At 46.4% G+C, this 15,984-nt stretch overlaps 1 long non-coding RNA gene and 1 pseudogene across 1 annotated transcript in view; one reads left to right on the forward strand and one right to left on the reverse strand.

Annotated features, from left to right (window-relative positions):
* LOC141047986 (uncharacterized) overlaps window positions 1–15,984 on the reverse strand; it is a 308,665-nt gene that overhangs the window by 223,875 nt on the left and 68,806 nt on the right. The gene's annotated exons all lie outside the window — the stretch shown is intronic.
* LOC141048021 (guanine nucleotide-binding protein G(q) subunit alpha-like) lies at window positions 2,414–3,149 on the forward strand (annotated as a pseudogene).

The following is a 15,984-nucleotide window of genomic DNA, read 5'->3' on the forward strand; positions in this document are numbered from 1 at the left end:
ATTAAAAAGGGAACCTGTCATCTCGTTTTGTCCCTATAAGATGCGTCCACTGCCTTTAGGGGCTTATCTACAGCATTCTGTAAAGCTGTAGATGCGAAGTACATGTTATATTATACTCACCCGGGGGCAGTCTCGTCTGATGGGTGTCACAGGTCTAGGTCCAGCGCCTCCCATCTACATGCGATGTCGTTATCTTCCTTGCTTTGAGCTGCGCTCTTGTGCTGGTGTACTGATCTTCCCTGTTGAGGGCAGAGCAAAGTACTGTAGTGCACAGGAGCTGGTAAAGGTCAGAGAGGCCAAGCACCTGCACACTGCAGGACTGTAATAATGTGCAGGTACTGATGTCACCACGGATCAGAGACCGACCAATGGTTAAAGGGTTTATTTACAGGGGATAAATTCTCCATGCAGGGAGGAGCAGCTTGCCACAGCAGTCACCAGGGCTACACACAGTCACTGTCTCTGCACTGTCAGGTGCAAAGTCTCCTCTGGTCATGAAGGCTCCAGAGTCGACGTACTCAACTACAGCTCTCACCATTGCTCTTCTCAGCCTCTGTGCTCTGACTGGGAGTCCTCTCTCTGGGAGTGTGGTATCGCAGGAGGCTTTCCCTCTGGCACACTCTGCTTTCATGCCCTCTGCCTGCACACCTTCCGGTCCAGTCCCCCTTCCTGTTCCTCTAACCATAGCAGTTACATGTTCCAGTATGTCTAGGGCAGAAAGTCTTCCCCCCCTGGCAAACCTGCCATCTGGCCACATGGTTCTGTATAAAGAGCAATGAAGGTAACCTCCTTTGGGCTCTTCTTACTCTGCCCTCAACAGTGCAAATCAGTACACCTGTGCAGGAGCGTGAAAAGTCAAGGAAAATGACATCACATGAAGCTGGGAGGTGCCGGACCTGCGCACCCATCAGACCAGACCGCCCTCAGGTGAGTATAATAAAACATGTTTTTCTTATCTTGCAGGTCATATCAGGGGCTTATCAAGAGCATTCTAGAATGCTGTAGATAAGCACTGTGTTGTAGTGACCACTGTGTCCGCTAGGGGGCACTGTGTGGGTGTCCCAGGACGGGCCTACAGTCATATCCATTGTGGTAATGGGTATAGGATGCTGAAGGATCCTTATGCATCTTAAGGTGGGTTGCCTTGAGATGAAAGCTTGCTTATGTGCTGATCAGCAGAGCTTATCTGACATTCCAAGGTGCCAGGGAGAAGCCTTCAGATGATTGATGATATGGGCAGGATCAATCAGCTACAAATCCACCCAGGGGTGTGTTTAAGAGTGTCACAATAAAGTATATGTGCATGAATGCTTGAAGGACCTGTGATGAGGTCATAGCCATGTGACCCGCTGGGCATGTCTACGGACAATATAAGGTAGCCAGAGTAGGTCACATGGGAGAGAGCATGGAATTGATTGAGCCATGTGGAAGGCCCCGGCAAGTCTAGGTGGAGGAAAGTGTGCTACCTTCCTAAAGACCACGTGCTGAGGCTGCTGAGCCAGTGAGGCCTGGGTATATTAGCTGTATGCGAGGAGGGATAAGCCTCCTGTGTTTGTTGAGGCTCCAGGACTGAGCCTGAAACAATGGACAGTTATACTTGTTTTCGCCTGAGCTAAAGGCTATTCCTTATGTTATGTGCTGGTTTATGGGTTATGGAGCAATAAACCCTATGAACTTTTAAAGGAGCATGCCTCCTGATTGACTTGAGTGGCTCCTGAGCGAGTTAAATCCCTACAGCACCGAAAGACAGTGGCCACAGCTTATAGTGGCAAAACGAGGTGACAGGTTCCTTTTTACTCCACGCGCTTTTAATACATCAACACTGCCCCCATTGGGGCACTCAATCTAAATATCCTATTAGTATGTCTTTGTGTGGGTTTCCTATCACACTCCAAACACAAAGAACAAACTCTGCACAACTGTCATCCTCTGTGGGATTTGAACCCCAATCCTACAAAGCTGTTACGCTGATCACTGAGCCACTATATACAATGGTAAGCACTAAGCCACCATTACAGTGCTAGCCACAGAGCCACCGTGCTACCGTAATACCTATACAAGAATATTTTTGCTGGCAGCATTGTGTATTAGCTCTGTGGACATCATATGCACTAATCATCTGTTTAATTGATTTGAGGAATATTGATATCCTATCCTTACAATAGGCAATCAATATTGACATCAGCACTGATCAGTTGACTGAAGGAGTTGTAGAGTTTGATGGAATAAGGACTGCTATTTTACCATACTTATACACTATGTTCCAATGTATTTATTTAAAGGGATCTCCCATCTCATCAGTCTGCCTCCCCCCCAACCTGCACAGCAATCCCCCTTCTTACAAGGAGAAGCAGGTCTGTGACTGGCAGGGTGGGGGTCTGTCTCTTTCCAGCACCACAAGCAGTTAGCAGACATGTCTCTGAAATCCATCATGGTGTGCTGCCTCAGCCAGCAGGCCAAGGAAGCTCGGAGGATCAGTGAGGAGACAGGCAGCTCCACCAAGACAAGAGGGACGCCCGCCGGGAGCAGATAAGGATTATCCATGGATCTGGCTACTCTGATGAAAAGGGGCTTCACTAAGCTTGTGTACCAGAACATATTCACTGCAATGCAAGCTATGATTTGGGCAAGGGAGACCCTTAAAATTCCATACAAGTATCAACACAACAAGGGCCATGCACTGTTATTTCGGGAAGTTGATATAGAGAAGGTCTGCTCATTTGAGATCCCTTATGTAGATGCAGTGAAATATTTATGGAATGACCCTGGCATACAAGAATGCTATGATAAGAGACGGGATTATCAACTGTCTGATTCCAAAAATAATTATCCAGATTACCGGGACCTAATTGCAGATCATGGATATCCATCTTCAACAATTTGGGCTCTGAGTCAGAGTGCCCACAACAGGAATCGAATATCCATTTGATTTACAAAGTGTCATCTTCAGAATGGTGGACATAGGAGGGCAGCAATGAGAAGGAAGAAGTGGATACACCTCCATAATGTTCCTTGTAGCTCTTAGTGAATATGATCAGGTGCTCATGGAGTTTGATAATGAGAACCGGATGGAAGAGCGCCAAGCACCATTTAGGATGATTATCACATATCTGTGGTTTCAGAATTCTTCACTCATCTTATCCTTATAATAGGCAATCAATATTAACATCAGCATTGATTAGTTGACTGAAGGAGTTGTAGTGCCTCATGGAATAAGGACTGCTATTTTACCATACTTATACACTATGTTCCAATGTATTTATTTAAAGGCAGTCTGCTGGATTTAACCCCTCCAAGCCTTATATATGTGCATGTAGCTCTTTTAAAGACAAACTCCGTTAACACCTTTATATGGTCAGCCCCTTTCTCCCTTTATTCAGTAATCAGCATTTCATTTGATATATAAATTATGCCTAACGACTGTGGTGGATCTTAACCTTCTATCACTCCAGCTCTATTTCCCGCAGAGTGCTACCTGCTTTTGCTTCACTGACAGCCTCTATGATGTGTTTCATTCTGGAAAAAGAGCTGCAAGTCGATCAGGAAGAGGTGGCACCGAGCGGGTATAGAGCTGGAGCAACAGATCTACTCCCTCATTTGAATATGTATGAAAACAGATTTCAGATGAATAGACTGAACGTGTAAAAATATTTCTGGAAGTATCTTTGAAAGAGCTATATGGGCATACACATAGATCCGGCCTCATTCATTACCTAGCAGCTTTTTTTTTTTCAGTTGCTACAAGTACCGCATTTGCTGGATCACGGCAAAACCCCAAGTGTCGCACATGTCTGCAAGTCCCATAGGGAATGAATGAGGCTGAATGCAGTGCTGCCACAAGTGATCTGTTACATGGCAAATGCAGAAAAACTACCGGATCTGCTGCGAAATGCAAAAATAGCTGATTTGACAGTAGCCCCAGTCACTGACGACAATGTCAACATTACTTATGCTCACCAATGGGGAGGCAGCACTAAACGTGCCTAGGGCAGCACAAACAATACAGCCCTTGCAGGAAGAGGTGTGTAAGGGTAAATCAATATATTTACTTTGTTCTATGTTCAGCTAAGCAAATCCTTAACACAATTTTTATTCAATAGCTTTTCGAAACATAGCTCAAATTTATCTGACCAACTCAGCTGAAGAATACAATGGTTAACCATTTTTTGTGACGTTTAAAGGACAACCCATTACACATTCTGGGAAGGACTTGGGAAAAGCTCCATGAGAAGTGAGTGAACAGTAGGAAATGTTGAAGAGACATGTCCAGCTTCTAGGTGCAGTTACTAATTTATTGCTGTTTCAATACATATTCCAGTATACCACAGCAAACAGACGCCTCTTGCCAGCCTGTGTGTTTTGACTCTTATGAAGTCTTAGTCCAAGAGTCAAAATGCATAGGACAGCAGTGGGGGGGTCTGTGTGTTGCACTATTGCATATATTGAAACAGCAAACGCTCAACTGCACCAAGAAGCTGGACCTGACTTTTCCACTTACAATTGTACACCAAGAGGTGGCGATTGCTTGTGCTTCTGGTCAGGATGGTCTGAATTTGGAATTGAGGATTAGTACTGAGGACAGTGAATAGCAGGAATTGAATAGTAGAAATTGTGTGCTTGTGGGGAGGAGGACCCCCATACAGTGATTGGGCTGGAACCAGGGGGACCGCCATCAGGGTTGTTGAAGAAACCACATCAGGGGGATTACAAAGGGAGACATGCGACTGAAGTTGTCAGGGCAACAGGGGGCGCGCTGAGGTGGCAGTTGAAGGAGAGCCTGACAGGAAGGAGAGAGCCGTGCGGCAGAGAGAGGACTGTGGCAACTGACGGTGTGGAAAAGAGAGACAGGCAGGAGACTGAAAAAGGGAAATTTGAGACTGACCGAAGGTTGACGCGTAAGAGACTCTCCCCGGGAGTTTCCCCCCCGCAAAGATTCAGATAAAGTGACGGCCGCTGATTCCCTCCGTGGTGTGATAGGACCGGGATCTCAGGCGACCGCTGCGACGACACAGCAATCCGGTACAGTGGCCAGGACACTGCCCCCCTGTCTTCTCCCACAGCTGCGGCCCCGTCATCACCGACCTCAGGGGACGTCACCTCGCTATAGGCGGCCGCAGAGCCCCGTCCCGGTTACTGAGGGGACACTGAGCAGAATTTGTTAACGTTGATGTCTTTTTTGAAACTGCGTCATGACCTGGCTGGGGAACGAGCGCCTCTAAACGGACGCCTGGGAGATTGACCCCCTGAACAGTTTCTTCAGGGCCTGTTGTGCCCCACCGTGCCAGCTTCTTCAGGGCCCGTTGTGCCCCACCGACCCCATTTCTTCAGGGCCTGTTGTGCCCCACCGTGCCAGCTTCTTCAGGGCCCGTTGCGCCCCACCATCCAGTTTCTTCAGGGCCTGTTGCGCCCCATCGTTCCGGTTTCTTCAGGGCCTGTTGTGCCCCATCGTTCCGGTTACTACAGGGCCCGTTGCGCCCCACCGTCCAATTTCTTAAGGGCCTGCTGCGCCCCATCATTCTGGTCTCTTCGGGGCTGGACAAGCACAAGTCCTTTCGGGAAGTCGTGGATTACAAGGCAGCCACATCTGCAACCCCTGAGTGGTCGTGAACTCGAGCGACGCCCGGAAGGCTAAGTATATTATAGAGAAAATAAGGACCCTTTTTGTTTTTTTTAATGTTGTTTTACGAGTCCCTGCGAGGACAAATAAGTGTTTCCCCTTTTGTCTGATTTAAGCAGTTTTAGCCCTTGCGGCTTTAAAACTTATAAAAGTTTATTTCACCCCACATTCAGTCTTGTGTCTCGTCACTGCATCCCGTGAGCCTGCTCGAACCCTACATGCTTACTTGTGTGGTAGTCACTAGCACCAACATATTTTCTCTCTAGATTTCATCAACCTTTGGTGATTGCAAAAGAGGCAAGAGCTATTTTACCAAACGGCACAAGAAAACCTTTGAAGCTTGAGAACTTGCTGAAACTTACATCAACCATACCCATCAGCAAGAAGGAATTTCCCATCTGAAGTTGAACAACAATATTGGGTAAAAGAGGAGAAAGCTCAAGGTAAGTCTCACCTCCAGCCATAGGCAGCCCTGCCACCCATCTTTATTGAAGTGGAGTTAAGAAATGATGCATTATGGAATATGTTTGGTCAATTAGTTTATTATCACTACCATTGAGAGTGCAAGTTAACTAACTTGTCTGTCTAGTTCCACAGATCTACAGCAATTAAGAGAAAGTGGACAGAAGAAAGAAGACCAAGAAGAAGATGAAGTGGCAGAAGGAATCAATCCAGGAGAGCAACTTGATAAAGATGATTCAAGAAGCTTCTTGAACACTACCCAATTAGAGTAAAAGAGCCCTTCCCATCACTAACCATGTGCAAATCAGCCAAACCGCTGCACAGTACTGCCAAGACAAAAGGAGGTGAGCACAGAACAGAGTTCGGAATTATGAATTATACTTCATGCAGCACTATGGGAACACCTCCCACCTTCTACTAATGGCTGCACCATACACAAGAAGCATTTTCTACCATCTCCCTTTTGTCTCCACTTCCTCAAGTGACATTTCCCAAGTGAATGCATTTGTCTTGGTTGAAAGCAATGCTAAATTTGAAAAAACATCCAAAACACTAAGTGTGAACATAAACCAAGTGGTGGAAGAACATTTTTGTTTTGGGTTATTTATTTTGTCTTACATACAAATTACCATGAAAAGGATGTTCCTTAACATATTTCCCAGGAACATCCATTTCAGTTTCATTTTTGTATGTTTTATTGTGTGCCTGTAAAAATGGCATAGGACTGACAACATTGTTCATAACTGTGACCTGGGAGTCTGAAATGCTTCCAGGGGTATTGCCCATGATGTTACCATGTAAGTTGAACACTGTTCCTAAATGATTTCAGATTTTTAGGCCCCAAAATCACCCAAAGGGGGTTGGGGGTGGGAGGTCGTGGCACAAGTGCTTAATTTTCCCATAAACTTACATTGAGCTCATTATACGGGTTTATTGGGTATTCCAATTTGCTGGACCCAACCAATGAGCACCTGAGCTTTTTAGTGCTCGCCCATCACTAGGGCTTATCCGAATACCATTAGCAGTTTCCAAATAGCTGCATCGGAAACCTGGAGCGCTCCCATTTATCAGCGGTTAGGCTCCGCAGCTGCATGTCTTGCGGCTGTGTGACAGTCACATCACATGCCTGGAGAGACCAACACAAACAGGCAGTCTCATCAGGTCCTTTGTGATCAGACATCTCCCTCAGTTCACATGGGATGCCATAATTTGCACAGATTGCTTAATCTTTTCACAGTGGACTAGGTCAGAAATTTACCCCATCAACAATCCATTCTTGGCTATGACTAGGTCACCAGTAACTCCATTTGTCTGCAACCCAATCAGTTTCTTTTTACTTTTTGTGGTAAGTCTGTTCATCTGAGGGACATAGATGCCATGAGTCATTATCAATCACATCAGCAAAGACCATTTCTTTCTTGGTCACATCCACACCAAACTCAATCTTCATATTCACTTGGGTGCAGTCTTGTGCTGACCATGTTTTTTCCAGAATTTCAAAGATGGCCACTGTGTAATGGTTCATGATGTCCACCTCTGACTGGCCAATCACAAGGCCATCACAGTTTAGTTGCAGTCAGCTGATCTTCAGACAATTGAGAGTCATTATTGGCATCATCCTTGAAAGACAGCTATATGTTCTGAATGAGTCACCGAGGAGGAAAAAACAAAAACAAGCTAAGCCACAGAAAACCAGAGAGGTTGGTAACTAAGAGGATTGCAGACCCCTGATCCCATCCACACAACTAGCAGTAGCCGTGGAGCGTACCCAAGATGATCCTAGGCGTCTCTTCACAGCCGGAGAACTAAATAAGCCTAAAACAAGAAAAGGGGAAATCTAAACTGCCCCAGAGCAGACCCCAAAGCAATAGACAGCCAAACATGTATTGTCGGTGAGACAAGATGAAAACAGATAGAAAAATAGGCTGAGCAAATGATGGGGCCCACACTAACTTGAAAGGATAGGAAAGGAAAGATGCTGTCTGCAATCACACACAAAACCCTGCCAAAAAATGTCCAACACTTTCTGGTAGCAAAAACCCTGAAGTCGCTAGACTTCAGAATATACCAGAGTGCTGATATAGGGAATTGAAGACAGAGCAAAAAGAGACCAATCTGATCAGGGACAAAAAGCAAACAGGCATAAACAGACATCAGAATGGAAATTTAGCACAGCCCCAGCAGGGGCTGGCTGACCACAAAAACCTGAGTAAACCAAACCAAATCTCATGTGAAAAAACAGCAGAGCACACTTAGCTTGAGAAGACAGGAACAGAACAGGAAACCAGAACCTCAGGACAGGAGAAAAAAAAAAAAAAAACAAAAAAAAAAACCACCAGCACAAAATTAGAGTCTGCTGACTTAAATCCAGTCAGAGACTCCTGATGTCCACTCACAGTCGTCCTCAGATGGCAGAGACCTGCCACTTAGATCAGCTTCATTACCTACTGTCACTACTAGAGGGAGCCCGGATGGAGAACTCACGACTCCTCTGTCAACACAGCCTGCTCCACCACCCTCACCAGAAGCCAGAGGTAAACCATAAAATGAGTTCACAACAGCTATACTTTAGGAGGATAAAATTTATATCCTTCTGGTACCCCCAGGATTTCTATTCAGGAATGAACTGGTGGCTATTCTCCTGCACACCCACTCTATAGGGATCATCTCACAGAGTGGCAATGAACCAGTTGCACAGCACTTAGTCACAAATGCTGTCCTGATACCAGATTCTTGTAGCAGTTTGAATATGCAGCTGGTGGTCTTGTTGGATATGGAGGCTTTCCTCTCAATGTGGTCCTTCCTGGCTGCATTGCCCACTGTGATCTGGTCCTTGGACTGCATGAGGACAAAGCCAGGGTAATTCAGGAGCTCATACAGCTAGTAAGTTTTACCTTCATGCAGCTTCTTGCCTAGTCTCAACTCATGTGTTTCCATGATCATATATGTCTATGTTAATCTATAACACTGAAGGTCACTTGTCTGACCAAAACCTTTACTACTGTGTACGACTCCTGGAATAAATTGTTACCATAATACCAAGCTGAGTGCCATTTTTTGCTAGATTATATGCCAACTTGTCATCTCAGACTAAGGCCTCTTTCACACATCAGTATTTGTATGCCAAAACCAGGAATGTCTCCAAAATAAGGAACAGGAGTCAGTCTTTCAATTATATTTTTTTCTCGGTAAGTTCCATTCCTGGCTTTGGCATACAAACACTGATGCAAAATATTGACCCAACACTGACGTGTGAATGAGCCTTAACTTGGCAGTTGATGAAGAATTGGTAATAGATGCAGGACAGCCAACAGCTTTAATTTATGATAAAAACAGAACCTGAATCTTGAGACAGAAGTCTACGGTCCTGATTGATCCATGCATAAAGCATTATTATTATTATTATTATTATTTATTGTTATAGCGCCATTTATTCCATGGCGCTTTACATGTGAGGGGGGTATACATAAAAACAAGTACAATAATCTTAAACAATACAAGTCATAACTCGTACAGGAGGAGAGAGGACCCTGCCCGCGAGGGCTCACAATCTTCAAGGGATGGGTGATAATACAGTAGGCGAGGGTAGAGCTGGTCGTGCAGCGGTTTGGTCGATCGGTGGTTACTGCAGGTTATAGGCTTGTCGGAAGAGGTGGGTCTTCAGGCTCTTTTTGAAGGTTTCGATGGTAGGTGAGAGTCTGATATGTTGTGGTAGAGAGTTCCAGAGTAGGGGTGATGCGCGAGAGAAATCTTGTATGCGATTGTGGGAAGAGGAGATAAGAGGGGAGTAGAGAAGGAGATCTTGTGAGGATCGGAGGTTGCGTGCAGGAAAGTACCGGGAGACGAGGTCACAGATGTATGGAGGAGACAAGTTGTGGATGGCTTTGTATGTCATGGTTAGGGTTTTGTAATGGAGTCTCTGGGCAATTGGGAGCCAGTGAAGGGATTGACAGAGGGGAGAAGCTGGGGAATAGCGGGGGGACAGGTGAATTAGTCGGGCAGCAGAGTTTAGAATAGATTGGAGGGGTGCGAGAGTGTTTGAGGGGAGGCCGCAGAGCATGAGGTTGCAGTAGTCAAGGCGAGAGATGATGAGGGCATGGACTAGGGTTTTTGCAGATTCTTGGGTGAGGAATGAACGGATGCGTGAAATATTTTTGAGTTGAAGTCGGCAGGAAGTGGAAAGGGTTTGGATATGTGGTTTGAAGGAGAGATCAGCATCAAGGATTACTCCGAGGCAGCGAGCTTGTGGGACTGGGGAGAGTGGGCAGTCATTTACTGTAATTGATAGGTTCGTAGGGGGGGGTCACGTGAGATGGGGGAAAGATGATGAATTCTGTTTTGTCCATGTTGAGTTTCAGATATCTAGTGGAGAAGAAGGATGAAATAGTGGACAGACATTGAGGGATTCTGGTTAGTAGGGAGGTGATATCTGGTCCAGAGATGTAGATCTGTGTGTCATCAGCATAAAGATGATACTGAAAGCCATGAGATTCTATGAGCTGTCCCAGGCCAAAGGTGTAAATAGAGAACAGCAGGGGCCCTAGGACTGAACCTTGTGGGACTCCGACAGATAGGGGGCGAGGTGAGGAGGTGGTGTGTGAGTGGGAGACGCTGAATGTCCAGTCTGTTAGGTATGATGAGATCCAGGAGAGGGCCAAGTCTGTGATGCCGAGGGATGAGAGGGTCTGTAATAATAGGGAATGGTCCACTGTGTCAAAGGCAGCCGACAGGTCCAGGAGGAGGAGGACAGAGTAGTGTCGCTTGCTCTTGGCAGTTAAGAGGTCATTGGTGACCTTAGTAAGGGCAGTTTCAGTGGAGTGGTGTGACCGGAAGCCAGATTGTAAGCGGTCGAAGAGGGAGCAAGAAGAGAGATGGGAGGACAGTTCAAGGTAGACGTGTTGTTCCAGTAGCTTGGAGGCGTATGGGAGAAGTGATATAGGGCGATAGCTAGATACAGAGGATGGGTCAAGAGAGGGCTTTTTGAGGATAGGTGTGATGGAGGCATGTTTAAAGCTTGAGGGGAAAACACCAGTTGTTAGTGATAGGTTGAAGAGATGGGTTAGGGTTGGGATGAAGACTGTGGTGAGGTTTGGGATGAAGTGGGATGGGATCGGGTCGAGTGCACAGGTGGTGAGATGTGATCTTGAGAGTAGAGTGGAGAGTCGATCTTCTGTAATGGTGGAGAAGTTGGTTTTGAAGGTGGAGGGCTGGGAAGTCGGGAGGAAGGGCTCTGGGGGTTGTTGACCAAAACTGTCCCTGATGTTATCAATTTTCTGCTTGAAAAATGAGGCAAAGTCTTCAGCTGAGATGAGTGGGGAGGGAGGAGGTGCTGGGGGGCGGAGGAGAGAATTGAAGGTGTTGAATAACTGTTTAGGGTTGTGAGACAGGGAGGATATGAGAGATGAAAAGTAGGTTTGTTTAGCTGTGGCGAGTGTGGTCTTGAAAGTAGTGAGGGACTGTTTGAATGCGATGAAATGCTCGTTGGAGTGGGATCTTTTCCATCTGCGCTCAGCAGCCCTGGAAGCTCGCCTCAGCTCTTTGGTCAGGCTGGTGTGCCAGGGCTGTCTGTTGATTTTGCGAGTTTTGGTATGTGTAAGTGGGGCAGCGGATTCCAAAGCTACAGCTATTGTGGTGTTATATAGAGCGGCAGCGTCATCCGCATTGTGTAAGGAACTTATATCTGTAAGAGGGAGGAGGGATTCGGAGAATGAGTGTAGGTCAAGGTGTTTAAGATTCCTGCGAGGGTGTGAAAGTTTGTGGGGTGGGGATTGTAGACATGGAGTGAAGAGGGAAGAGAATGTGAGCAGGTTGTGGTCAGAGAGAGGAAGAGGTGAGTTAGAGAGGTTAGATAGGGAGCAGAGGCGGGTGAAGATGAGGTCCAGTGTGTGACCATCTTTGTGGGTGGCTGTAGAAGACCATTGAGTGAGGCCGAAGGAGGAAGTGAGAGATAGAAGTTTAGTGGCAGCTGAGAGGGAAGTGTCAATGGGGATGTTGAAGTCGCCCATGATGATAGTAGGGATGTCCGCGGAAAGGAAATGAAGTAACCAGGTGGTGAAGTGGTCAAAGAAGGTGGTGGCTGGCCCTGGGGGGCGGTAGATGACAGCCAGTTGGAGGTTGGAGGGGGAGTAGATGCGCACAGAGTGCACCTCAAAGGAAGGGAGGGTAACAGAGGGTGGCAGTGGGATTGGGGTGAAGGAGCAGGTATCTGACAGGAGAAAACCAACTCCTCCACCATGTTTGCTGCTGGGGCGGGGGGTGTGAGAAAGGTGGAAGCCGCCATACGAAAGTGCAGCAGGAGAGGCTGTGTCAGAAGGGGTGAGCCAGGTTTCGGTGATGGCAAGGAAGGAGAGTTTGGTAGTAACAAAAAGATCATGGATGTAGGAAAGCTTGTTGCAGACAGAGCGAGCGTTCCACAGAGCTCCTGTTAGTGGGACTGGGGAAGCGGGGGCTGGGTGAATGGGTATAAGGTTGGAGAGGTTACGGAAGGTTGTGATAGAGTGTGGATGGGAGGTAGAAATGACTGTGGGAATGTGGTGAGGAGGACCAGGATTTGGAGAGATATCACCAGCAGTGAGAAGGAGCAGAGAAAGTGTTAGCAGGTGGGAGCAGGAGAGGGCATGAGGGGGCTGTCTGTGTTTGGAGACAGAGGATTGTATGTTAAGGAACAGTTTTGAGGCGGAGGTGAGGTGGATGGGGAGGATTGAAGAAGAGATGAACAGTTCCTTACTAGGAGTAGGGATTAGGGGAATTAGCAGAAAGTGAAGGATTATTGGGGTGAAAGTGAAAACAAACAGAAACATTGTTTACAGTGACTGTGTCCAGTTACCTTCAGTTCCCTTCTGGTTCAATTCAGGTTTTAATTCTTAAATTAATCTTCACACTTCTAGCACACACTTATAGCAATCACAATGCAGACTTGTACTCTGCAATATATGTACAACTAAGTGCAGTCAGGTGTGAAGCAGAGAGGAGTGGTCTCTGCTCATCTTGGCCAGACAATTAAGAGTGGACCATATGTATATGATCAAGCCAGAGTAAACAAGGTCATAAATAACACTGGGGTAAGCTGGGGTTAGCTGAAAGGCATACCATGTGAATGCTAGCTGCAGAGGCAAGTCTATGTGCAAAGCTGGGTGACGCACTGTGTGTCCTTCATAGACAGACAGCAGGAGAGCAGGAGAGCTGGGTGGATGGACATACCATGTGAATGCTAGGTGCAGAGGCAAGTCTATGTGCAAAGCTGGGTGACGCACTGTGTGTCCTTCATAGACAGACAGCAGGAGAGCAGGAGAGCTGGGTGGATGGACATACCATGTGAATGCTAGGTGCAGAGGCAAGTCTATGTGCAAAGCTGGGTGACGCACTGTGTGTCCTTCATAGACAGACAGCAGGAGAGCAGGAGAGCTGGGTGGATGGACATACCATGTGAATGCTAGGTGCAGAGGCAAGTCTATGTGCAAAGCTGGGTGACGCACTGTGTGTCCTTCATAGACAGACAGCAGGAGAGCAGGAGAGCTGGGTGGATGGACATACCATGTGAATGCTAGGTGCAGAGGCAAGTCTATGTGCAAAGCTGGGTGACGCACTGTGTGTCCTTCATAGACAGACAGCAGGAGAGCATCACACAATCTTGCATCAGAAGTGGAAATTTTCTAAGACTTCTTGGAATTACAACCATTATGGACATCCATGATATATCACTGACTACTGCAATACTAAATCTTTCCACTGGGAGCACTGCAGAACAATGGAACACTTAGGCCATGTGCACACGATGCATTTTTCCCACACAGCAATGGCATAAAGTGAGACTAGGGACTTTTTTTTAAGTGGCGGAGGAATACAGTGCGGAAGGATACCTACCTTCCGTCATTGGATTCCTGCAGCCAGTAGAGAACGGCAGCAACAGCTGATGCTGCAGTTCTCTACCCAAGATCGTCGTGGGACACACTCGTGGACTGCTTCGGATCGTGGGTGAGTATTTTTGTGGTTTGTTATGTTAATATTTATTCCGGAAAGACAATGGCTTCGGGGAACAATGTGACAAGTATTGGTAAGTATGTTACTCTATGTTATATGTACTGTATGTCTATGTATGTATTGTATGTATGTAGTATATATGTGGTATGTATGTAGTATGTATGTAGCATGCATGTAGTATATATGTAGCATGCATGTAGCATGCATGTAGCATGCATGTAGCATGCATGTAGCATGCATGTAGCATGCATGTAGCATGCATGTAGCATGTATGTAGCATGCATGTAGCATGTATGTAGCATGCATGTAGCATGTATGTAGCATGTATGTAGCATGTATGTAGCATGTATGTAGCATGTATGTAGCATGTATGTAGCATGTATGTAGCATGCATGTAGCATGCATGTAGCATGCATGTAGCATGCATGTAGCATGCATGTAGCATGCATGTAGCATGCATGTAGCATGCATGTAGCATGCATGTAGCATGCATGTAGCATGCAGTATGTATGTAGCATGCATGTAGTATACATGTAGTATGTATGTAGCATGTAGTATGTAGCATGCATGTAGTATATATGTAGTATGTAGCATGTAGTATGTATGTAGCATGCATGTAGTATATATGTGTTATGTATGATGCATGTAGCATGTATGTAGTATATATGTAGTATGTATGTTGCATGTAGTATGAATGTAGCATGTATGTAGTATGTAGTATGAATGTAGCATGTAATTTTTTTTTTTTTTTACATTTAACACATTAGCCGGATGATGGGACTACTACTGTCCCATCATTGGCTAATGTGTCAATCACTGTCATGGTAGCAGGCATCGCCCGATGGGACTTGTAGTCCCATCGGACGATGCCTGCACAGCCCCCCGGAGCCGGCACAGCCCCCCGGCAGGCCGGCACAGCCCCCCGGCAGGCCGGCACAGCCCCCCGGCAGGCCTGCACAGACCACCGGCAGGCCTGCACAGACCACCGGCAGGCCGGCACAGCCCCCCGGCGCCTGCACAGACCCCCTGGCAGGCCGGCACAGCCCCCCTGGCAGGCCGGCACAGCCCCCCGAAAGGCCCGTACAGACCCCAGAGAGGCTGTACAAGGGCAGGAAAGGGTTTTTCTTATTCCGATACCGGAAGTCCCATAGACTTGAATGGGACTTCCGGTATCGGAATCGGCGATACCGATACTTTTTTTTAAAGATCGGCCGATACCATCCGATACGATACTTTGAAGTATCGGACGGTATCGCTCAACTCTACCAGTGACCACATAGGAGCAGCACTGAGGAGCTGATGTGAGGCCAATGGCAGGAAGAGACGTTTCTCAGATCACCATGTTATTCTAGAAGCTGCAGCTGATCTGTTCTGGGTGGAAGTTGTCTGTCACCAAGATGATTGATAATAGATGGCTCCTAATTGTGAGCGAATGTGAACTAGATACAAGGTCAGATAATGTGAAGCCTCCAATACATAGATAATGGTCTTCAGAATGATGCAGGGCCTTCATTCCTCTTGGTATCTGTTTTGATCTGTGTCTATTGGTATGCAGTAGTGTATATTGTCTGTACAAGCCCCCTCTAAAATGTAAAGTGCTGCGGAATATGACGGCACTGTGTCACCATCACCCACGGACCGATTTGCCAGTTTGGGAAAAGAAAGGCTTTGTACAATTTAATAAGACTCTTGCACACAGTGACACGCTATAAACAATTTGAGATAATAGCAAAATCATTTTTTGTTTTTAATTCTATTGTCAAAGTCGCTGCCCATAAAAAATATGATGAATTATCTGTTGGAAATGCAACTGCAGATATTCTAGCCAAAGACGCAGCCGTGACAAGAAAAGTGTTTCAACATTAACCTCTCGAGGTTTCATAAGTTCAAGAACAGACCCGAATATCCCTTTTGCAGAAGAAAAA

Source organism: Dendrobates tinctorius, unplaced genomic scaffold (genome assembly GCF_039654945.1).
Source record: "Dendrobates tinctorius isolate UK_male_01 unplaced genomic scaffold, ASM3965494v1 ptg000131l, whole genome shotgun sequence".
Lineage (NCBI taxonomy): Eukaryota > Metazoa > Chordata > Amphibia > Anura > Dendrobatidae > Dendrobates > Dendrobates tinctorius.